We start from the raw sequence: 24,073 nt of genomic DNA, 5'->3' as shown, positions 1-24,073 counted from the left end.
GCTATCCTTTTATTAAATGAAGTTCCCTGCAAAGATCTCCATAAAAATATTTGAAAACAATTTTGTGGACATCATAAAGTGGATATTAGTTGTTTGTCCTCTTGTCCTCTTGAAAATTGAGAGTTGAACTTCAGCAATTCCCTACTGATATAAAAAGAGATTATAAAATGAATCACCATGATGAAAATAAAGGGCAGTGTGCCAGGTTCAATGTCAATAAAGTTTGTTAATAGGATTTGTAATACAATTGTTATTTCCATCCTCTCATATGTTTGTATGCAAATCTTCATATCCCTGATATGAATCATTAGGTTGTATGACAATGAGAATTAAGGTTTTTGTTGAAAGATTATTAATAATTATCTAATTTTAAGGGGAGATTGTGCTGAATTAACAGGATAGACCAAACGCGATCATGATGGTCTCTAAGTTTGGAAGGAAGAAGAAGAAAAAGTGTCACAGTATTTGATGGAAGACTTGCCTGGGCATAATTTTTCCCCCAATTGTTTCTTTCGTAATTCTTTTCCCATTAGTGTAAAATGTGCAACAGTTGAACTATACAAACATCTATGCAAACTTTAATGGCTATTAGGATTCTTGATGCTGAATATGAGACAGGAAAGTGCAGAACAGGAAAGCAAACTTTTAAAAAAGAAATGAATATACTGTACGGGGAGTATGGGGAATGGGGACATTATCCTGGCATTAATATGGGTATGAGATCTCTCTTTCTCTATGTCTCTCTCCTTCCTCTCTTTCCTTCTCTCCTTTCCAATTTAGATGACACATATAGACAAACAGATAGATAGATAGATAGATATAGAAAGATAACATATAGATACGTATGTACATAATATACACACAGTAAAATGGTGTACAAAAAATATTGAGACTCTATTTCTAAGACTTTATACAACATAGACTTAATGATTAATTGAGTAAAACAAAAAATGATCTGTGGTGATGATTTTGACAAAGGAATAAATGACATTGATAACGTGAGGTCTAACTTTTCAGATAGACAAAATATGTTTTTTCTTTGTCACTGTGATGATGATATTGTCCATTATATTTGTATGAAGATAGGCCAGTTTTTACAAGTTCGTATTGGAATTTTTGCCAACACCTTCCTGCTTCTCTTCCACATCTTCATGCTACTTCTGGATCACAGACCTAAGCCAACTGTCCTGATCATGTATCACTTGGCCTTTGTCCACATAATGAAACTGTTCACTGCACTGTTTTTTTAATGTCTACAGACATGTTTGAAGTACTGAACATTCTAAATGATTTCAAATGCATGGCTTTATTCTGCATGATCAGGGTGACACGGGGTCTCTCCTTAAGCACCACCTGCCTCCTCAGCATGTTCAAGGCCATCATGATCAGCCCTAGCACCTCCTGGTTGGCCAGCTTTAAACATACGTGCAAAAAGGACATCTTCCATTCTTTTATCATCTTATGGTTTCTCAGTTTGTCTCTCATTAGTGCCTGCATCTTGTATACTGCTGCTCCTTCTAATGTGACCCAGAGCAATCTACTGTGTGTCAGTAAACACTGCTCACTTTCCCACCTAAACTCCATCATCAGGGGACTGTTTTTCACGTTTTCAATATCCAGGGATGTTTTCTTTGTTGGAGGCATGCTGCTCTCAAGTGTGTACATTGTGATTCTCTTGTCCAGGCTTCAGAGGCAGTGCCAGCACCTTCCCAGTAACAGCTTCTCCTCAAGAGTCTCCCCAGAGAGAAGGGCTACCGAAACCATCCAGCTGTTGGCAAGTTTTTTTGTGGTCATGTACTAGGTGGGCGTCATTATCTCCTTATCCTCCACTCTCTTATGGGCATATGACACAGTCATTCTGGATTTCCAGAAGCTTGTGCCCAATGTCTATGCCACTGTCAGTGCGTTGGTGCTAATAAGTTCTGATAAAAGGATAGAAAATGTGTTTCGAAAGTGTGGGAAAATTGCAATCAAGTTATAGGTACATACTGTGGAAATCATTATCTAGAACTGATCATTTTGATTTCATTCAAATTATAGAGTATTTATATATAACATTTAAATGTAATTTTAATTTGTATGTTATTGAAAGGTTTACTGTGTATAAATAATAAATGTTTTTGAAACCTCTGGTAACAATTACCCACCAGCTTTTTTTGAGTTTAGTATCAAGTAAGATTCAATATTGCCATGTGTTGAACATTCCTTTATCTTTCATTTTATTTCTCAAACACTCTTAAGGATAATTTTCTCTATAAAAGTAAAATACACTCTAAAGCATGACTATTGTACTCTATTACAATGCATTACTTGTTGCTAATGCAACATTTGAAAATTCTGTTTACTCTTTTTACTTCAAGATATTTAGCTTTGCCTCTAATTTTAACTGAGCAACACTTTTCTCAGCACTATTTATATTTATTTCTATGAGTTCCGGCTTCTATTAGGGCTGCAGAGAGTGTACTCTCACCTCTGTATGTTTTCAAATTTATCATTCTCTTCTTTTAAAGGTTGTAAACTTTGTCTCATGTTACAACATATATATTTTTTAATTTCTTTTATTTACACAGTTTGAGTAATATTTCTGGTGAGTATTTTATCTGCTTTTGTTACAATTAATTTCTTATTTGTAACTTCATGCCTAGTTTTGAAATTAGAAATTTATAATCGTCATTTTTTTGGTTTTGTTTTTTAATTTGTATACAGTAGTGAAACATTTAAATGATTCTTATTTCTTCCCATTCTGATCTTCATATAATATAGCGACAATTCCATTCTCTATAAATCTTCTCTCTTGAATGGATTTGGCTTCAACATTTTTGTTCAATATTCTAGTTTATTATTTCTTTCATCAACTCAGACTAATACAATATTTAACTAAATTATTATGTATTAAATTGAGTTATTTAATTTTCAAGATTTAATTGTATTAGGCCTCTTCTTCACAATATCTCTTACATGTGTATAGTTTGTCTTTCGACATTATTTTTATTTCCTATTTTTCCTGTCTTTACTTAAATATTTTATATGTTGTAGAAGAAATTTATTGTCAAATTGGTTTCCATACAACACCCCGTGCTCATCCCAACAGGTGCCCTCCTCAATAACTATCAAATAATTTAAACATATTGCTGATATATTTATTTTGTGACATGTAATTTCTTCTACCCTATACCCAAAACTAATTTAATTGTGTTTCACCATTAATAATTTCATTGTGAACTTTGGGACATATCACAGTGCAGGTATCTCTAGTCTCTTTGTACCAATCACCCTGAGGACGAATTGGAGTACCACACAGGTTTGAGCTCCTTGTAGTCAGTCAAGATCTGGATGGCGAGACGGTCTCTGATTTTGATTGCTTCTTTAGATCCTTAACTTGAATTACTTAGCTTTCTGGGATGATCTTATATTTTATTATTATCCTTGCTGTACATTATAAGGATTCTTTTACTTTTGTATTTTATATATATTTTTTTCTATTTAAATTAAAGTTAGTTAACTTGTAGTGTAGTATTGTTGTAAGGAGTACAACCCAGTGATGCATCCCTTTCAATAATGACCAGGGCTTATCTGAACAACTGCCTTCTTAATCCCCGTCACACAATTACCCCATCCCTACAACAAACACCACTCCAGCAACCCTCAGTTTGTTCTCTGTATTTTAGAGTCTCTTATGGTTTTCCTCTCTCCATTTTTATCTCATTTTCCCTACCTTCCCATATAGTCATCTGTTGTGTTTCTTAAATTCCGCATATGAGTGAAATCATATATTGGTTTTACTCTGACTCATTTCCCTTAGCATAATACTCTAGTTCCATCCACATGTTTGCAAATGGCAAGATTTCATTCTTTTTGATTGTTGAATAATATTCCACTATGTAATATATTTATCCATTCGTCAGTCATTGGACCTTTTGACTCATTACATACTCTGGCTATTGTTAATAGTGCTGGTATAAACATTGTGGTGCATGTGTCCCTTTGAATTAGCATTTTTGTATCCTTTGGGTATATACCCACTGGTGCAATTGCTGGGTCATACAGTAGGTCTATTTTTAATTTTTTGAGGAACCTCCATGCTGTTTTCAGAGTGACTGCATCAGTTTGTATCTCCACCAAAAGTGTAAAAGCGTTCTCCTAATTCCACATCCTCACCAAAATCTGTTGTTTCCTCTCTTGTTTTTTTAGCCATTCTAACAGGTGTGTGGTGGTATCTCATTGTGATTTTGATTTGTATTTCTCTGATAATGAGTGAGGTTGAGCATCTTTTCTGTGTCCGTTGGTCCTCTGGGTGTGTTCTTTGGAAATTGTGCATTAATGCCTTCTGCTCATTTCTTCACTGGATTATTTGTATTTTGGTTGTTGTGTTTAATAAGTACCTATTTTGGATACTGACCCTTTATCTGATATCTAATCTACAAATCTCTTCTACCATCCCATGCACTGTCCTTTAGTTTTGTTGTTTGTTTCCTTTGATGTGCAGATTTTTTATCTTGATAGGGTCCTAATAGTCCATTTTTCCTTTAATTTCCCTTTCTCCCGGAGGTATGTCTAGTAAGAATTTGCTGTTGCAGAGTTCAAAGAGGCTACTGTCTGTTTCTTATTCTGGGGTTTTGACGGATTCCTGCCTCATATTTAGGGATTTCATATATTTTTATATTAATTTTGTTTATAGTATAAGAAAGTGATCCAGCTTCATTTTTCTGCATTTCACTATCCAGATTTCTCAGCGCCATTTGCGAAAGAGACTGTCTTTTCTTCCACTAGATATTCTTTCCTGTCTTGTCAAGGATTAGTTGGTCACACATTGTGGGTCCATTTCTGGATGCTCTGTTCTGTTCCACTGAACTATGTGTCTGTTTTTGTGCCAATACCATACTGTCTTGATGATTAGAGCTTTGTAATACAGCTTGATGTCCATAATGTGATGCCTCCATAGTTTCTCCTTTTCAACATTACTTTGGCTACTTGGGGATGTTTCTCTTTCCATAAAAATTTCAAAGTTGTTTTTTCAAACTCTGATGAATGCGGGTGTTATTTTAATAAGGATTCCATTGAATGTATAGATTGTTTTCGGTAGTATAATCATTTTAACAATATTTGTTCCTCCAATCTACTAGCATGGAATGTTTATGCTTTTTTGTGTCCTCTTTTTTAAAATTTTTAAGTGTTTATTAACTTTTGAGAGACAGAGACAAAGTGTGAGTGGGGGGGGGGGGGAAGACACAAAGTCCGAAGCAGGCTCCAGGTCCTGATCTGTCAGCATAGAGCTCAACACAGGGCTCTAAATCACACTCTCAGAGATGATCACCTGAGCCAAAGTCAAATGCTTAACTGACTCAGCCACCCAGGCGCCCCACTTTGTGTGTTCAATTTCTTTCATAAGCTTTCTATATTTTTCACCATATAGGTCTTTGACCTCTTTGGTTAGGTTTATTTTTTGGTATTTTACATCATTTGGTGTAATTGTAAATGGGATTGATTCCTTGGTTCCTATTCCTGCTGTTTCACTATTGGTGTAAAGAAATGAAACCAGTTTCAGTATGTTGATTTTATACCTTGCAGCTTTCTGAATACATGAATCAGTTCTAGCAGTTTTTGGTGTCTTTGGGGTTTTAGCATAGAATATCATGTCATCTGTGGAGAGTGAAAATTTGACTTTCCCTTGCCAATTTGAATGTCTTTTATTTCTTTCTGTTGTGTGATTGCTGAGGCTAGGACTTCCAGTAATATACCGAACAGCAGCTGTGAGAATGGACATCTGTGTCGTGTTCCTGACATTTGTGGGGAAACTCTCAGCTTTTGCCATTGAGGATGATATTCGGTGTGGGTCTTTCCTATATGGCCTTTATAATGTTGAGGATTGTTCCTTCTATCCTTATTTTCTTGAGGGTTTTTATCAAGAAAGAGTGCTGTATTTTGTCAAATGCATGTTCTGTATCTATTTAGGGTATCATGATTCTTATCTTACTTTTATTAATGTGGTATATCACGTTGACTTACTTGCAAATATTTATATAAGCCCTGCAGTGCAGGTATATATCCCACTTGATCTCTGTGCATAGTTCTATTAACGTAATGTTGAATTCTATTTGCTAGTACTTGTTGAGATTTTTGCATCCAGGTTAATCACTGATATTGGCCGATAAGTCTCCTTTGTTTGTTTGTTTGTTTGTTTGTTTGTTTGTTTTGTGTGTATGTGTGAGTGTGTGTGTGTGTGTGTGTGGCATCTTTGTCTGGTTTTGGATCCAAGGTAATGATGGTGTCCTGGAATCAGTTTGGCAGACTTCCTTCCATTTATATTTTTGGGGAAAACTTTGAGAAAAGTAGGTATTAATTCCTCTTAAATGCCTGGTGGAAATTTCCTGGGAAGCCAACTTGTCCAGGATCTTATAATTGTTTATATTTCTTTGACATACATTGTGGTCTTCCCTCTTTTATTTGTGATTTTTTCGATTTCAGTATTCTTTATTTTCTTCTTGATAAGTCTGACTAGGGATGTTATCAGTTTTTTTTTTTCTTTGAAAGAACCTACATTTACTTTTAGTTATCTATTGTACTGTTTTGTTTGTTGGTTTCAAATATTGTTTATATCTGCTCTAATGTTTATCATTCCCCTTCTTCTGCTGGCTTTTGGCTTTATTTGCTGCACATTTTCTAGTTTCTTTAGGTGTAACGTGAGATGTGTATTTTGGGACCTATCGTGCTTCTTGAGATAGACTTTTATGTATATGCCTGTTAAGATGATCGTTGCTGAATCACATAGAGTTTGAACAGTCGTGTTTTCAAGTTCATTTGCTTTCATGTATATGTTTTTAAATTATTTGCTGATTTCCTGGTTAACCTATGCATTCTTTTTTTATATATTAAATACAACTTACTGTCAGATTGGTTTCCATGCAACACCTAGTTTTCATACCAACAGGTGCCCTCCTCACTGCCCATCACCCACTTTCCCATCTCCCCCACCTCCCATCAACCCTCATTTTTTTCTCAGCATTTAAGTCTCTGACGGTTTGCCTCCCTCCCTCTGTTATTTCGCCCTTTCCCCTCCCCCATGTTTTTCTGTTAAGTTTCTGAAGATCCACATATGCGTGAAAACATTATTAACTGCCTTTATCTGACTTATTTCACTTAGCATGATACCCTCCAGTTCATTCATGCATTCACGTTGCTACAAATGGCTGGATTCATTCTGTCCCATTGCCAAGTATATACGTCATATATATATATATATATATATATATATATATATATATATATATATATATTCACTCAGTTTAACACTCTCCAGCTCCATCCACGTTGCTACAAAAGGCCATATTTAATTCTTTCTCATTGCCAAGTAGTATTCCATTGTATATATAAACCCCAATTTCTTTACGCATTCATCAGTTGATGGACATTTAGGCTCTTTCCATAATTTAGCTATTGTTGAGAGTGGTGCTATAAACATTGGGGTACAGTTGCCCCTATGCATCAGTACTCCTGTATCCCTTGGTTAAATTCCTAGCAGTGCTACTGCTGGGTCATAGGGTAGGTCTAGTTTTAATTTTTTGAGGAACCTCCACACCGTTTTCCTGAGCGGCCGCACCAACTTGCGTTCCTGCCAACAGTGCTAGAGGTTTCCCACTTCTCCACATCCTCTCCAGCATCTATAGTCTCCTGATTTGTTCATTTTGGCCACTCTGACTGGCGAGAGGTGATATCTGAGTGTGGTTTTGATTTGTATTTCCCTGCCGAGGAGCGACGTTGAGCACCTTTTCATGTGCCTGTTGGCCATCTGGATGTCTTCTTTAGAGAAGTGTCTATTGATGTTTTCTTCCCATTTCTTCACTGGATTATTTGTTTTTCGGGTGTGGAGTTTGATGAGCTCTTTATAGATTTTGGATACTAGCCGTTTGTCTGATATGTCATTTGCAAATATCTTTTCCCATTCCATTGGCTGCCTTTTAGTTCTGTTTATTGTTTCCTTTGCCGTGCAGAAGCTTTTATCTTCATGAGGTCCCAATAGTTCATTTTTGCTTTTAATTCCCTTGACTTTGGGGATGTAGCAAGTAAGAAATTTCTGCAGCTGAGGTTAGAGTGGTTTTTCCCTGCTTTCTTCTCTAGGGCTTTGATGGTTTCCTGTCTCACATTCAGGTTCTTTATCCATTTTGAGTTTGTTTTGGTGAATGGTGTAAAAAAGTGGTCTAGTTTCATTCTTCTGCATGTTGCTGTCCAGTTCTCCCAGCACCATTTATTAAAGAGACTGTCTTTTTTCTATTGGATACTCTTTCCTGCTTTGTCAAAGATGAGTTGGCCATATTTTTGTGGGTCCAATTCTGGAGTCGCTATTCTACTCCATTGGTCTATGTGTCTGTTTTTGTACCAATACCAGGCTGCCTTGATGATTACAGCTTTGTAGTAGAGGCTAAAGTCTGGGATTGTGTTGCTTCCTGCTTTGGTCTTCTTCTTCAATGTTACTTTGACTCTTTGGGATCTTTTGTGGTTCCATACAAATTTTAGCATTGCTTGTTCTAGCTTCCAGAAGAATGCTGGTACAATTTTGATTAAATTTGCATTGAATGTGTAGATTGCTTTGGGTATTATTGACATTTTAACAATATTTATTCTTCCAACCCTTGAGCATGGAATATTTTTCAATTTCTTTATATCTTCTTCAATTTCCTTCATAAGTTTTCTATAGTTTTCAGCATACAGATCTTGTACATTTATTCCTAGGTATTTTATGCTTCTTGGTGCAATTGTGAATGGAATCAGTTTCTTTTATTTGTCTTTCTTTTGCTTCATTATTAGTGTATAAGAATGCAACTGATTTCTCTACGTTGATTTTGTATCCTGCGACTTTGCTGAATTCATGCGTCCGTTCTAGTAGACTTTTGGTGGAGTCTATTGGGTTTTCCATGTATAATATCATGTCATCTGTAAAAAGTGAAAGCTTGACTTTATCTTTGCCAATTTTGACACATTTGATTTCCTTTTGTTGTCTGATCGCTGATGCCAGAACTTCCAACCCTATGTGAAACAATGGTGGTTAGAGTGGACATCCCTGTCGTGTTCTGATCTCAGGGAGAAAGCTCTCAGTTCTTCCCCATTGAGGATGATATTAGCTGTGGGCTTATCATAAATGGCTTTTATGATGTTTCAGTACATTCCTTCTATCCCGACATTCTCGAGGGTTTTTATTAAGAAAGGATGTGCTGAATTTTGTCAAATGCTTTTTCTGCATCGATTGACAGGATCATATGGTTCTTCTCTTTTCTTTTATTAATGTGATGTATCACGTTTATTGATTTGTGAATGTTGAACCAGCCCTGCATCCCAGGAATGAATCCCATTTGATCATGGTGAATAATTCTATTTATATGCTGTTTAATTCAATTTGCTAGTTTCTTATTGACAATTCTTGCATCCATATTCATCAGGGATATTGGCCTGTAGTTCTCTTTTTTTACTGGGTCTTTGTCTTATTTAGGAATCAAAGTAATGCTGGCTTCATAGAATGAGTCTGGAAATTTTTCTTCCCCTTCTACTTTTTGGAATAGTTTGAGAAGGATAGGTATTCTCTCTGTTTTAAATGTCTGGTAGAATTCCCCTGGGAAGCCATCTGGTCCTGGACTCTTATTTGTTGGGAGATATTTGATGACTGATTGAATTTCTTTACCGGTTATGGGTGTTTTTGAGTTTTCTATTTCTCCTGGTTTGAGTTTTGAAGTGGGTGGGTGATTAGGAACTTCTCCATTTTTTCCAGGTTGTCCAGTTTGTTGGCATATAATTTTTCATAGTATTCCCTGATAATTGCTTGTATTTATTTCTGAGGGATTGGTTGTAATAATTCCATTTTCCTTCATGATTTTATCTATTTGGGTCATCTCCCTTTTCTTTTTGAGAAGCCTGGCTAGAGGTTTATCAATTTTGTTTATTTTTTCCAAATACCAACTCTTGGTTTCGTTGATCTGCTTTACAGTATTTTTAGATTCTATATTGTTTATTTCTGCTCTGATCTTTCTTATTTCTCTTCTTCTGCTGGGCTTGGGGTGTCTTTGCTGTTCTGCTTCTGTTTCCTTAAGGTGTGCTGTTAGATTTTGTATTTGGGATTTTTCTTGTTACTTGAGGTAGGCCTGGATCGTAATGTATTTTCCTCTCAAGATTTCCTTCGCTGCATCCCAAAGCGTTTGGATTGTTGTATCTTCATTTTCATTCATTTCCACATCTTTTTTAATTTCTTCTGTAATTGCCTGGTTGACCCATTCATTCTTTAGTAGGGTGTTCTTTAACCTCCATGCTTTTGGAGGTTTTCCAGACTTTTTCCTGTGATTGATTTCAAGCTTCATAGCATTGTGGTCTGAAAGTATGCATGGTATGATTCAATTCTTGTATACTTATGAAGGGCTGTTTTCTGACCCAGTATGTGATCTATCTTGGAGAATGTTCCATGTGCACTCGAGAAGAAAGTATCTTCTGTTGCTTTGGGATGCAGAGATTCTAAATATAACTGTCAAGTCCACCTGATCCAATGTATCATTCAGGGCCATTGTTTCTTTATTGATCCTGTGTGTAGATGATCTATCCATTGCTATAGGTGGATTATTAAAGTCCCCTGCAGTTACCACATTTTTATCAATAAGGTTGCTTATGTTTGTTATTAATTGTTTTATATATTTGGGGGCTCCCATATTCGGCGCATAGATATTTATAATTGTTAGCTCTTCCTGATGGATAGGCCCTGTAATTATTATATAATGCCCTTCTTCATCTCTTGTTACAGCCTTTAATTGAAATTCTAGTTTGTCTCATACAAGTATGGTTACTCCAGCTTTCTTTCGACTTCCAGTAGCATGATAGATAGTTCTCCATTCACTCACCTTCAATCTGAAGGTGACTTCAGGTCTAAAATTAGTCTCTTGTAGACCGCAAATAGATGGGTATTATTTTTCTATCCATTATGATACCCTATGTCTTTTGGTTATAACATTTAGTCCATTTACATTCAGTGTTATTATAGAAAGATATGGATTAAAGTCATTGTGATGTCTGTAGGTTTCCTGCTTGTAGCAATGTCTCTGGTACTTTGTCTCACAGGATCCCCCTTAGGATCTCTTGTAGGGTTGGTTTATTGGTGACGAATTCCTTCAGTTTTTGTTTGTTTGGGAAGACCTTTATCTCTCCTTCTATTCTAAATGACAGACTTGCTGGATAAAGGATTCTCGGCTGCATATTTTTTTCTGTTCATCACATTGAAGATCTCCTGCCATTCCTTTCTGGCCTGCCAGGTTCCAGTAGATAGATCTGTCACTACTCTTATTGGTCTCCCTTTATATGTTAGAGCACGTTTATCCCTAGCTGTTTTCAGAATTTTCTCTTTATCCTTGTATTTTGCCAGTTTCACTATGATATGTCATGCAGAAGATCGACTCGTTATATCTGAAGGGAGCTCTCTGTCTCTCTTGGATTTCAATGCCTGTTTCCTTCCCCAGATCAGAGAAGTTCTCAGCTATGATTTCTTCAAGTACACCTTCAGCACCTTTCTCTCTTTCTCCCTCTGCTGGAATCCCTATTATACGTATATGATTGCGTTTCATGGTATCACTTAGTTCTCTAATTCTCCCCTCATACTCCTGTATTTTGTTATCTCTCTTTTTCTCAGCTTCCTCTTTTTCCATAATTTTATCTTCTAATTCATCTATTCTCTCGTCTGCCTCTTCAAACCGAGCTGTGGTCGTCTCCATTTTATTTTGCACCTCATTTATAGCATTTTTTAGCTCCTCCTGACTGTTTCTTAGTCCCGTGATCTCTGTAGCAATAGATTCTCTGCTGTCCTTTATACTTTTTTCAAGCTCGGCGATTAATTTTATGACTATTATTTTAAATTCATTTTCTGTTATATTGCTTAAATCGTTTTTGGTCAGTTCATCAGCTGTCGCTACTTCCTGGGGTTTCTTTTGAGGAGAATTCTCCCGTTTTGTCATTTTGGATAGTCCCTGGAGTGGCGCGGAACTGCAGGGCTCTTCCTCTGTGGTGTCTGGAGTAACTTGTGTTGGTGGGCAGGGCTGCAGTCAGACATGATGTCTGCCCCAGCCCACAACTGGGGCCACAATCAGACTGGTGTGTACCTTATCTTCCCCTCTCCCAGGGGCAGGACTCACTGTGGAGTGGTATGGCCCCTGTCTCGGCTACTTGCACACTGCCAGGCTTGTCTTGCTGCTTCTATGGGATCTGGCGTATTAGCCGGGGTGGATCCACAAGGTACACAGGGGCTGGAGGGGCAGGCTCAGCTTGCTTTCCCTTTGGTTGTCCACTGTGGGCGGGGCCCAGTGGCACCGAGAGGGAGGCTGACCCATTGGAGGGATGGATCCACAGAAGCACAGCATTGGATGTTTGCGCAGTGCAACCAAGTTCCGTGATGGGAACTGGTTCCCTTTGGGATTTTGGCTGGGGGATGGGCAAGGGAGATGGCTCTGGCCAGTTCCTTTGTTCCCCGCTGAGCTGAGCTCTGTCCTCTGGGGCACAACACCTCTCCCTCCCATTGTCCTCTAGCCCTCCCACTCTCAGAGCAGAGCTGTTGACTTATAACATTCCAGATGTTAAGTCCCACTGGCTGGCAGAACACACTCTGTACCTCCTCTCTGCTTTTGCAAGTCAGACTCGGGGGCTCTGCCTTGCAGGGCGGGCTGCCCCTCAACCGCCCTGGCTCCCTCCTGCCAGTCAGTGTAGCATGCCCTGCCTCTCTGTCCTTCCTACCCTCTTCCATGGGCCTCTTGTCTATGCTTTGCTCCAGAGAGTCTGTTCTGCTAGTCTTCTGGCGGTTTTGTGGGTTATTTAGACCGATGTGGGTGGAATCTAAGTGATCAGCAGGACGCGGTGAGCCCAGCATCCTCCTACGCCACCATCTTCTTCCAGGGCCCCCTTATTTCCTTCTTTGAGTTTTTTTTTTTTATCAATAATGGATTCTGTATTTTTTTGAATGCTTTTTCTTCACATATTGAGATAATCATATGATTCTTATCTCTTATTAATGTGGTTTATCACGTTGATTGATTTGCGAACATTGAATCGGCCCTTCATCCCAGGAATAAATTTCACTTGATCATGGTGAATAATTCTTTTAATGACTGTTGGATTTGATTTGTTACTCTCTTGTTGAGAATTTTTGTATCCATGTTCATGAGGGATATTAGTCTGTATTTCTACTTTCTTGTAGGATCTTTGTGAAGTTTTGGATTTCAGGTAATTCTAGCATATCACAGAAGGAGATTGGAAGTTTTCCTTCCATTTGTAGTTTTAGAAAATTTTGAGAAGAATATGTGTCAAATCTTCTATAAATGTCTGGTAGAACTCACGTGGGAAGTCACCTGGACCAGGAGTTTTGTTTATTGGAAAATTTTTGAATACTGATTCCATCTCTTTGCTAGTTATATGTTTTCTCAAATATTTATTTCTTAATGTTTCAGTTTGGGTACTTTATGAGTTTCTAGGAATTTGACCATTTCTTCCAGATTGCCAGACTATTGCCATATAATTTTTTATAGTATTATCTTATGATTATTTGTATATCTGTGGTGTTGGCTTTGATCTCCTCTTTCATTCAATATTTCATCTATTTATTTTCTTTCTTTTTTGTTTTGGTAAGTCTGTCTCAGAGTTTATCAATCTTATTAATTTTTTCAAGAAACAACTCTTAGTATCAGTCATCTGTTCCACTGGTATTTTTAAAAATGTTTATTTATTTATTTTGAGAGAGAGGCAAAGAATGCAGGGGAGGGGCAGAAAGGAAAGAGAGAATCCCAAGCAGGCTCTGCACTGACAGCAGAGCCCCTATGCAGTGCTAGATCTCACATCCATGAGACCATAAGCTGATCCTAAATCAAGAGTTGGACGCTTGAACAGTTGAGCCACCCAGGTGCCCTGTTGTGCTATTATTTTTGTTTGTTTGTTTGCATACCATTTATTTTTTCTTAGTCTTTATTATGTCCCTTATTCTGGCTTTAGGCTTTGTGTACTCTTCCTTTCCTAGTTCCTTTAGGTATGAGGCTAGTATGATTAGTTGAGATCTTTCTTGCTGCTTGAGGTAGGCCTGATTTGGAATACACTTCCTTTTTAGGACTGCCTTTTTTTGAATCCAAAAGTTTTGGACTGTTGTATTCTTATTTTCATTTGTCTCCATGTATTTTTTTAACTTACTGGTTAACACATTCATTCTTTAGTAGGATGTTCTTTAACCTCCGTATATCTGTAGCTTTTCTAAATTCTTCCTTCAGGTCAACTTCAAGTTTCATAGCGATGTGGTCTGAAAATATTCATGCTATGATCTCGATCTTTTTGCATTTGTTGAGGGATGTTTTGTGACCCACTATGCGATCTATTCTAGATAACGTCCCATGTGCACTTGAGAATAATATGTATTCTGCTGATTTGGGATGAAATATTCTGAATATATCTGTTAAATCCATGTGGTCTAGTGTGTCATTCAAAGTCATTGTTTCCTTTTGATTTTCTGCTTCGATACTTTGTCCACTCCCTAAGTGGGTTATCACTGTCTCTTAGATTACTGTAGTGTGTATTGTATTGTATTGCAGTATGGTATCTACCATGTTGGGGACACAATTATTTACAAATGTTAAATCTTATTGATGGATAGATCCCTTAGATTATTATATCATGCCAGTTTTCACCTCTTGTTACACTCTGTTTCTAAAGTATAGTATGTGTGATATAAGTATGGCTATTGAAGATTTCTTTTGAAATATTTTCATATGACAGATGGTTCTCCATTACCTTACTTTATGTTTTTTTTTAAGTTTATGTATTTATTTTGAGAGAAAGCATGCAAGTGTGGAAGGGCAGAGAGAGCCCAAAGCAGGCTCTGTGCCACCAGTGCAGAGACAGATGTGGGCCTTCAAATCATGAACTATGTGATCATGACCTGAGCTGAAGTCAGAGGCTTAACCAACTGAACCACCCAGGTGCCCCATCTATCCCTAACTTTCAATCTGCTGTTGTCTTTAGGACTAAAATGGGTCTCTTTAGGCAGCCTGTACCTAGGTCTTATTTTTATCTATTCTGGTACCCTATGTCTTGATCTGAATATTTAATGCATTTATATTCAGAGTTATTATTGAAAGACATTAATTTAATATCGTTATGTTACCTGTAAAGCTTGTGTTTCTGTGATGTTTTCTGCTCCCTTCCAGTCTTTATTGTTTGGGCTTTTTTCTCCACACACAATGTACCCATTAATATTTTTTAGCAAGGCTTGTTTAGTGGTCACAAACTTATTCAGTTTTTGTTTGTCTGGGAAACTACTTCTTCCATTCTGAATGACAGCCTCGCTGGATAAAGTAGTCTTGTCTTCATACTTTCAGCATGTTGAATATATACTGACTTTCCACTGTGGCCTGCTAACTTTCTTTGGAGAAATCTGCTGCAGACTTGATCTCTTTTCCTTTGTAGGTTAAGGACTTGTTTTCCCTTGTTGGCTTCAGGATTCTTTCTTTGACTGTGTATTTTGTGAATTTTATTATGATATGTCTTGTGATAGCTGGCTTTTGTTGAATTTAACAGGAGATCTCTGGGTTTCTTGAATGTTGATGTCTGTGTCTTTCCCCCAGATTCAGGAATCTTTAAGCGATAATTTGCTCATGTAAACCTTCTGCCCTTTTGGTTCTCTCTTCATCTGCTGGGACTCCTTCATATGAATGTGATTACATTTGTAGAATTTGCTGAGTTTGCTCAGTGTACTTTCATGATCCAAATACTTTAATTCCCCCCTTGTTTTCAGCTTCATTATTTTGCATACTTTTCTACATCACTGATTCATACGTCTGATTTATGCACCCTCTTTTTATGGCTTTCCGTATGGTTTGCATTTCAGTTCTAGAATTTCCAATTTCGGCCTAGATTTTAACTCTTTTATCTCTGCTGTAAAGGATTCTCTATAGTCTTTTCTTTTTTGAAGCCAAGCTAGCATACTTATAATTGTCACTTTAAATTTTATGTCTGTATTTTACCTATACCTCTGTTGATTAAATCCATGTCTATTACTTCTACTTCTTGTTCTTATCTGTTGCAGTGAATTACTCTGTTTTGCCATTTTGTCAAGGAAAAAGAAACAAATGAAGAAAGAAAGAAAAAGAGAAAGCATGCAAGCAAGCAAGCTTGATCTTAGGAGTGTTTTGTTATGTTTCTTAAAGAAGCTAGATCTAGGGCGCCTGGCTAGGTCAGTTGGTGTGCTTGCCACTCTTGAACTTGGGTAAGTTCAAGCTCCATGTTGGGAATGGAGAGTAATTAAAAATAAAATCTTTTAAAAAATAAGGTAGATCCAAATAATGAAAGAATATATATATTCTGTGCAGATTCTATCTGCACTAAACTGAAGGTTTGCAGCAGTCTATGATCAGTAGATTTGGTGCATGTGAGTGGTCTGTGCTAGTCTTCTGTGGGAAGGGCCTGTTGCACTGTGTCTTATGCTCACTTGCCTGTTTAGAGATGCACCTGCAGGGCATAAAGCGACTGGGTTTGGTGTATTTTGCTCCAGTCCCCAGTTGGTGGCAATGTTTAGCTCACTGAGTTTTTTTAGTCTTAATGGATGAGGCCAAAATAACTTCACCCTTTCTCTCTTGTTAATAATTTCTCTTACATTAGTTTAGATTATTTCTTTTAGTCTTTAAATTTTTATTTAAATCCAAGTTAGTTCACACATACTCTAATAATGATTTGAGGAATAGAATTTAGCAATTCATTACTTAAATATAACACACAGTGCTCATCCCAACATGTGCCCTCGTTAATGCCCATCAGCCAGTTAGCCAGACACCCACCCAATACCTCTCCAACAATGCTCAGTTTGTTCTCTGTATTTAAGAGTCTCATAATTATGGTTTGCTTCCATCTCTGTTTTTATCTTATTTTGCCTTCCTTCCCCCTATGATCTTCTATTTTGTTTCTTAAATTTCACATATGAGTGAAATCATATGATGTATTTCCTTTTCTGACTTATTTAACTTAGCATAATACAGTCTATTTCTATCCACATTGTTCCAAATGGCAAGATTTCATTGTTTTGGTTGCCAAGTAATATTCCGTTGTATATATGTAGACCACATCTTCTTTATCCAGTCATCAGTGATGGACATTTGGGTTCTTTCCATAATTTGGCTATTGTTGATAGTGCTGCTGTAAACAATGGGATGCATGTTCCCTTTCAAATCAGCATTTTTGAATCCTTTCAATAAATACCTAGTATTGCAATTGTTGTGTTTTGGGGTAGTTCTACTTTTAATTTTTGGGGGAACCTCCCTACTGTTTTTCAGAGTGGCTGTACCTGTTTGAATTTCTACAAGCCATGCAAAGAGATTATTCCTCTTTCTCTACATCCATGAGCATGGACTGTTTTTCCATTACTTCGTGTCTTCTTCAATCCTTTCATGAGCTTTCTATAATTTTCAGCATGGAGATATTTTACCTCTTTGTTACGTTTATTCCTATGTATTTTAAAGTTTTTGGTTTAATTGTAAAAGGTGTCAATTCTTGATTTCTCTTTCTGTTGCTTCATTATTGGTGTATAGAAATGTCACTGATTTCTTTATGTTGATTTTGTTTCCTGTCACCTTGCTGAATTCATGTATCAGTTCTAGCTGTTGTGTTTTTTTTTTTTTTTTTTTTTTTTTTTTTTTTTTTTTGTGGAGTCTTTTGGGATTTCCAGGTAGAGTACCATGACATCTGCAAAGAGTGAATGTTTTATTTCTTCCTCCCTCACCCTCTCTCTTGTCCCAGAGGTGGAGAGCTTGTGCCTGCCACTCATCAGTATGTCCTTAAAGAATATAAATAATCACCCTTCTTATGTACCCAGCTTCCACCAGATCCTTACTTTCACCCTGTGTGTGTAAGAGTTGTTTTATCACAGGCACCAGGCTGGGTTTCTAAACTCCAAATTTTAGAGACTTGTGTGCGGTGGTCCAGTGTTGATTCTGGGGGAGGACCTCAATACATTTCTGCTATTTCCTGTCCATTCCCAGGAAAACATTAACTCAATCGCCCAGGGGTTCATAAGTTATGGCAAAGTGGAGCAGAAAGTTGGTACCAAGACTCACAACCCCCAGCTGCTGCTCCTATGTCTGGGATGGTGCAGCAGGTGGGCACCACCCTTCCTTCTGTCCCCATAGAGACCTCGCTGCCACTCTCAAATGCACTCCAAGTGGAGGAGCCTTTCCCCTGTGTGACCCAGGAGATCCTCAGACCACACTGTCCAGTCCAGTGTCTCTGCCCTTCTTCCCAAAATAGTATCACTGAGCTTGTCATAACCCTGAAGGTGGTGAACTTCTAAATCTTCAGAGTTTTTACTCTGCTGCTTATAATGTCTTGTGGTAGACACAGTAAGCAGGGTTCCTTCCCATCTGCAACACCTTCAACACCCTCAGTCCTTATCTACACGAAATCAATTCTTTGCATCTCCTATCTTGAATGATTCTTATAGAATTGCAGTTTTGTTCTCTAAGTCCTCAAATTGATTTTCTGGGTGTCCAGAATGATTTAACATTTATCTAGCTGTGTTTGAAGGAGAAGGCAAACTTCGAGGCCTCCTACTCTTAAATAATAAGTAATTTTATCCTTAAACATCTAACGTCTTTCTAAGTTTTTTTTGATTTTTAAAGTTTATGTAGCTAAGAATATTTTATTTTCAACAACTTTAGCTTTTAAAGCTTTATTTATCTTTGAGAGAGAAAGCGTGAAAGGCGTGGGACACAGAGAAAGGAGGACAGAGGATCCAAAGAGGGCTCTGGGCTGATAGCAGAGAGCCCAATATGGGGCTCAAACTCACAAACCCTGAGAACATAACCTGAGCTGAGGACAGACCCTCAGCTAGCTGAGTCACTCAGGTGCCCCTACTTGTAAAAAGTTTAAATTTATATCTCCTTATTTTCAATACCTTAAATTCATTTCTTCAAGTTATTTCTAAATGTTTTTTATTTGTTTAATACAATTATGGATGTATTTTTCATTTCCTTTTCAATTTTTTCATTGCTAGTATATAAATATATATTTTAGGTTTTTATTTAATATTGATTTTGTATCTTGCATCTTGTTCAACTTGTTTATTATTTCTTGTGAAATTTCGGTAACTCCCTACAAATTTGATATACAGAATCATATCATGTGTAACAAAATGCAGTTTTAGTTCCTTTTTTTTTTTCCATTCTGGAAAACATTGATTTTTGGAAGTTTAGCCTACGTTTTATGTGTGAAATAATCTCAAAATTCATGGAGTATAATTTGTATGTATTTTGCTGAATTTCATTTGCTTTCTTTTTGAGAACGTGAGTCTATATTCAAGAGATAATAATCTGTCATGTTCTTTTGTTATCATGCCTCGGTCTGCTTTTGGAATCAGAGTAATACTAATCACCTAATATTACCTGGGAAGTATTCCCACTTCTAGTATTTTTTGGAAGTGTTTGTGCAGACTTTGAATCAATTAGTCACTAAATATTTGGCAAAATTACCAATTAAGTCATTTAGGTTTTCGTTTTTGTCTGTGAAGTTATTTTTAATTAATCCTTTTTCTTGCTATAAATCTATTTATATATTTCTTTCTCTAAATGTCTATTCAGATATTTCATTTCTTGATTTATCTTTGTACCTTGTGCATATCGAGGTGTTTATTGCTAATGTTTAGTATTCTTTGTTTCATGATTTTCTAGTCAGTTGGCATAAACGAATCAGGAATAATAAATCATGAGAATAATGATTTGGAGAAATCAATTAATGATCCAATGATTATACTGTTGTAGGATACAGGTTATGAATATAAACACTCATGTTTATTGTGTGACCAAAATAGATGCGAAATACAAACTGAATTTATGAATAATGTCTTTTGAATTTAGATTTTATCAAAACAAAAGAAGGATCCGGTTCTTTTTTCAAAATAAATATTGAGTTTAGACCTAATACTAAATTTTCCATAAGAACAAATGAAAAATGACATAGTAAATTAAGAAAGTTATAAAAATAAACATTTCATGAATCACAATGGGTAAAACAAACTTAGAAAATACAGTCTGTTAGACACTAGTCTTTTATACATTTAGGTGACACTTGAATTAAAAATGTTCAACTTAAATTTATGGAAGATGCCAACTTGGTACATCTTTATCATATTAAATGACATTTAAGCCATCATAGATAAGAAATTGTTTTGTATACTACAATAAATATAAAGGATTACAAGTGACTTTGTTAAGCAGTTTCTTTAATTAGAGATAAATACAAAATATTAACATTTTAAACCAGTGAATATAGGATACACATTGTTTTCATATAAAAAGCATAAATTTTAATGATAATGGCTGTATACCTATTAATCATAATTAACTTCCTGAAAACATAAATCTCACAGGATGTTAATAGAATTTTAAGTATATTGTAGAATAAATAAATATTAAACCTGAGATTTTTCAAAATGACCTTGGAAGTGAAAGGGGGGCATGAGCTAAAAGAGCGTTGAAGTCAAAGACATAAATTCAGGTAAATAACTATATTAATGGTGGCATAATGCTAAGAAAATAACTAATTCTGACCATATACGGGTAATATTAAATACAGTGGAGTATATCATACCATGAAATTGTGTAAAACATAAAATAAATTTTCAAAACTTAACAAAAATTATTTATATTCTACAAATTAGTATTACTATAAATATATTTATAATTACAGAAATATACAAAGTTGAGAGTCATGAGATGTTGTTGTCTGCCAAAAATATCTTTGTGAAATAGTTTACTAGTGTAGTCACTGGATATATGTGCTTTTAAGTAAAATACTAGTTATTTCCTAATCTTTTAATGTAGGTAATAAAAAACCTTCAAGAAGTTACAAGAACCCTAAAACCTGCTGAATAGAATTGGAAGGTAAATATGAGAACTCCTCTAGAGCAGAAATACATCAAGGGAATATCTAGATGAGTTGTCTAAGAAGCAAGTGTTCCCTCCAGATAATGGTTTATCACTGGGACTTAAAATTCATGTGTGTTGAACTTTTTTTTCCCCCAGGGCAAATGGAATAAACAAATGCACTGAATTTCAAATGTGACATTTCCCAAAAGTAAGAATCAAATTAAAAATTTTGAAACCCAAGGCGCTGGGTGGCACACTTATTTAAGCGGCCAACTTCAACTCAGGCCATGATCTCACAGTCTGTGGGTAGGAGCCCCACATTGGTCTCTGTGCCGAGAGCTCAGAGCCTAGAGTCTGCTTCAGATTCTCTCTCTCTCTCTCTCTCTCTCTCTCTCTCGTTCTCTCTCTCTTTCTCTCTGCTTGTTCCCCACTCTTGGTGTGTCTCTTTATCTCTCAAAAATAAATAAAAAGTAAACATAAAGCCCATAAGAAAATACAAAATCAGAATGGTGTGTCATAAATTAGATGTCACATAAATGTCAGATATTGGCATTATGTTTAAAATGTTAAAAAAATATGTAGGAAAAACAGAAAATCAAAATACTGTGGAATAACAAGACACCATAAGCTTGGCAATGGTCATATAAAAAATAAAATTCTAGACATAATACACTTAATACATATATAAGAGTTAAAGATTAAATTAGACTGAGATGATGAGAGGAAGAGTAAACTGGAGTATGAAACTCAATGACTAAAAAATTTAGTCAAAAGTATGTACAACTTGTACATACTAGTTGTAGAAACATGAATACTAGCATGAGAAGGAATAAGACAATAGACACATCCAACTGTTTCACTAAATATGTAAAATAAAAAATGAATAATCAAATAAATAGCGAATTATAAATTCTTGAGTTCAAACACCTGACAAGAAGACTTGAATTTAGAAGAGAGTTGTGCCAAAGAGAGATAAATAAAATAATTAAAATATATGTTAGTAAAACAGAGAAACTCCACAAGTTGAAAAAAGGATTAAAAACAGTGTGAGAGAGAGGGTGAGAGACAAAGAGATAGAAAACCTACAAATATGAGAGCAAAATCTCCACAGCTATTGTATTGCCAGAAAAGAAAGAAAAAAAAATATTGATGCCCATACAAATTATCATTCAAGCCAAAACTGGATAATTAAATAACTTTAATAAATAAGAATACTATTTTCAAAAGTACAAGCACTGAGGACTTTAAGAGACAAAACAGATGAACATAAGGGAAGGGAAACAAAAATAATATAAAAACAGGGAGTGGGACAAAACAGAAGAGACTCATAAATATGGAGAACAAACTGAGGGTTACTGGAGCGGTTGTGGGAGGGGGGGTGGGCTAAATGGGTAAGAGGCATTAAGGAATCTACTCCTGAAATCATTGCTTCACTATATGCTAACTAATTTAGATGTAAATTTAAAAAAATAAAAGTAAAATAAACAAATAAATAAATAAATTATTTGCTCCCTTAAAAAAAAAAAAAAGTAAAAGCCTAAGAAATTTGACTAACATTAAGGACTTGATTTTTAAATTTCAGCTTTATTGAGGTATAACTGACAAAATTGTTTGACATGTAATGTGTACACTTTGGTGATCTGATATGCATATACATTGTGAAAGCAATCCCATCATCTAGTTAATTAACCCATCCATCATCTCACATGGTTCTTTCTGATACAAAATTTAAGTTCTACTCTCATCAAATTTCAATTATACAATACAGTGTTATCAATGATAGTCACCAAGTTTCACATTAGTCTCAGACCTTATAGTTGAAAGTTTGCACCTTTTTACCAGCCGCTCCCTATTTCCCCACACACACTATCCCAGCAATTTTCTACTCCTTCTTTCCCCCATGTTACGTATATATTTTTTATTTTTTTTTTAATTTAAATACAAGTTAGTTAACGTATAGTGCAGTATTGGTTTCAGGAGTACAATTTAGTGATTCATCACTTACATATGATGCCTGGTATTCATCCCAAGTGCCCTCCTTAATGCCTATGACTCAGCCATTTCCCACCCACCTCTTTTCCAGAAACCCTATGTGTTCTCTGTATTAAAGAGTCTCTTATGAGCCAAAGCATAAGAGACTCTTAAAAACTGAGAACAAACTGAGGGCTGATGGGAGGTGGGAGGAAGGGGAGGGTGGGTGATGGGTATTGAGGAGGGCACCTTTTGGGATGAGCATTGGGTGTTGTATGGAAACCAATTTGACAATAAATTTCAAAAAAAAATAAAAATAAAAAAAAGTCTCCTATGGTTTGCCACCCTCTCTGTTTTTACATTATTTTCCCTTTCCTAACTTATACCCATCTGTTTTGTTTCTTAAATTCCACATATGAGTGAAATTATATATTTGTCCTTCTCAGACTGACTTATTTTTCTTAGCAGAACACACTTTAATTCCATCCACGTTTTCACAAATGGCAAGATTTCATTTGTTTTGATCAACATGTGGTATTCCGGGGTATAGACAGCATATTTTCTTTATCCATTCATCAGTGATAGATATTTGGGGTCTTTTCATAACTTGGCTATTGTTGATTGCACTGCTATAAACATTGGAGCGCATGTGCCCATTGGAATCAGCATTTTGATATCCTTTAGAGAAATATGAGCTTCCTAATAGTATACTTCAAGAGGAAAGAAAAGGTATCTTGTAGAAAGGTCTAAGAATCAAAATGAATGGGTAAGTTCCACTGTATGGTAATAGAACGTAATGGTGGACATGGGACTAAAAGAACTATATCATCATTGGCAATATTGGTTTTAAGAGTATTCAAATATAATTAAAGGTGTTATTTTGTTATTTCACACATTTTTTTAATGGGTAAAAAAAAAAGTATCCAGTTTTTTGTTTGTTTGTTTGTTTGTTTGTTTGTTTTTTTGCAGCGTTAACTTTTTAAAAATGGATGACATTTTCATTGGAGAATATTAGTTATTCTTGTATCAGAGATGATTAGCACCGAAGGGCTGATAGTGGCATAGACATTGACCACAAGCTTCTGGATACCCAAGATGACTGAGTTATTCACCCAAAACAGTATTGCCAATGATGACATAATAAGGTTCATCCAGTACATGACTGCGAAGAAACTCACCAGCAGCATAATTGTGTGTGTGTG

General features: G+C 36.0%; 1 long non-coding RNA gene and 1 pseudogene across 1 annotated transcript in view; one reads left to right on the top strand and one right to left on the bottom strand.

Annotated features, from left to right (window-relative positions):
- Positions 1–24,073, bottom strand: part of LOC144614857 (uncharacterized) — a 715,444-nt gene that overhangs the window by 361,373 nt on the left and 329,998 nt on the right. The window lies entirely within an intron of this gene.
- On the top strand, positions 951–1,981 carry LOC144614929 (putative vomeronasal receptor-like protein 4; annotated as a pseudogene).

The sequence above is a fragment of the Panthera onca genome, chromosome F1 (assembly GCF_046562875.1).
Source record: "Panthera onca isolate mPanOnc1 chromosome F1, mPanOnc1 haplotype 2, whole genome shotgun sequence".
Lineage (NCBI taxonomy): Eukaryota > Metazoa > Chordata > Mammalia > Carnivora > Felidae > Panthera > Panthera onca.
Note: the sequence above shows the minus strand (reverse complement) of the source record. Positions and strands in the feature narration are given on the sequence as shown.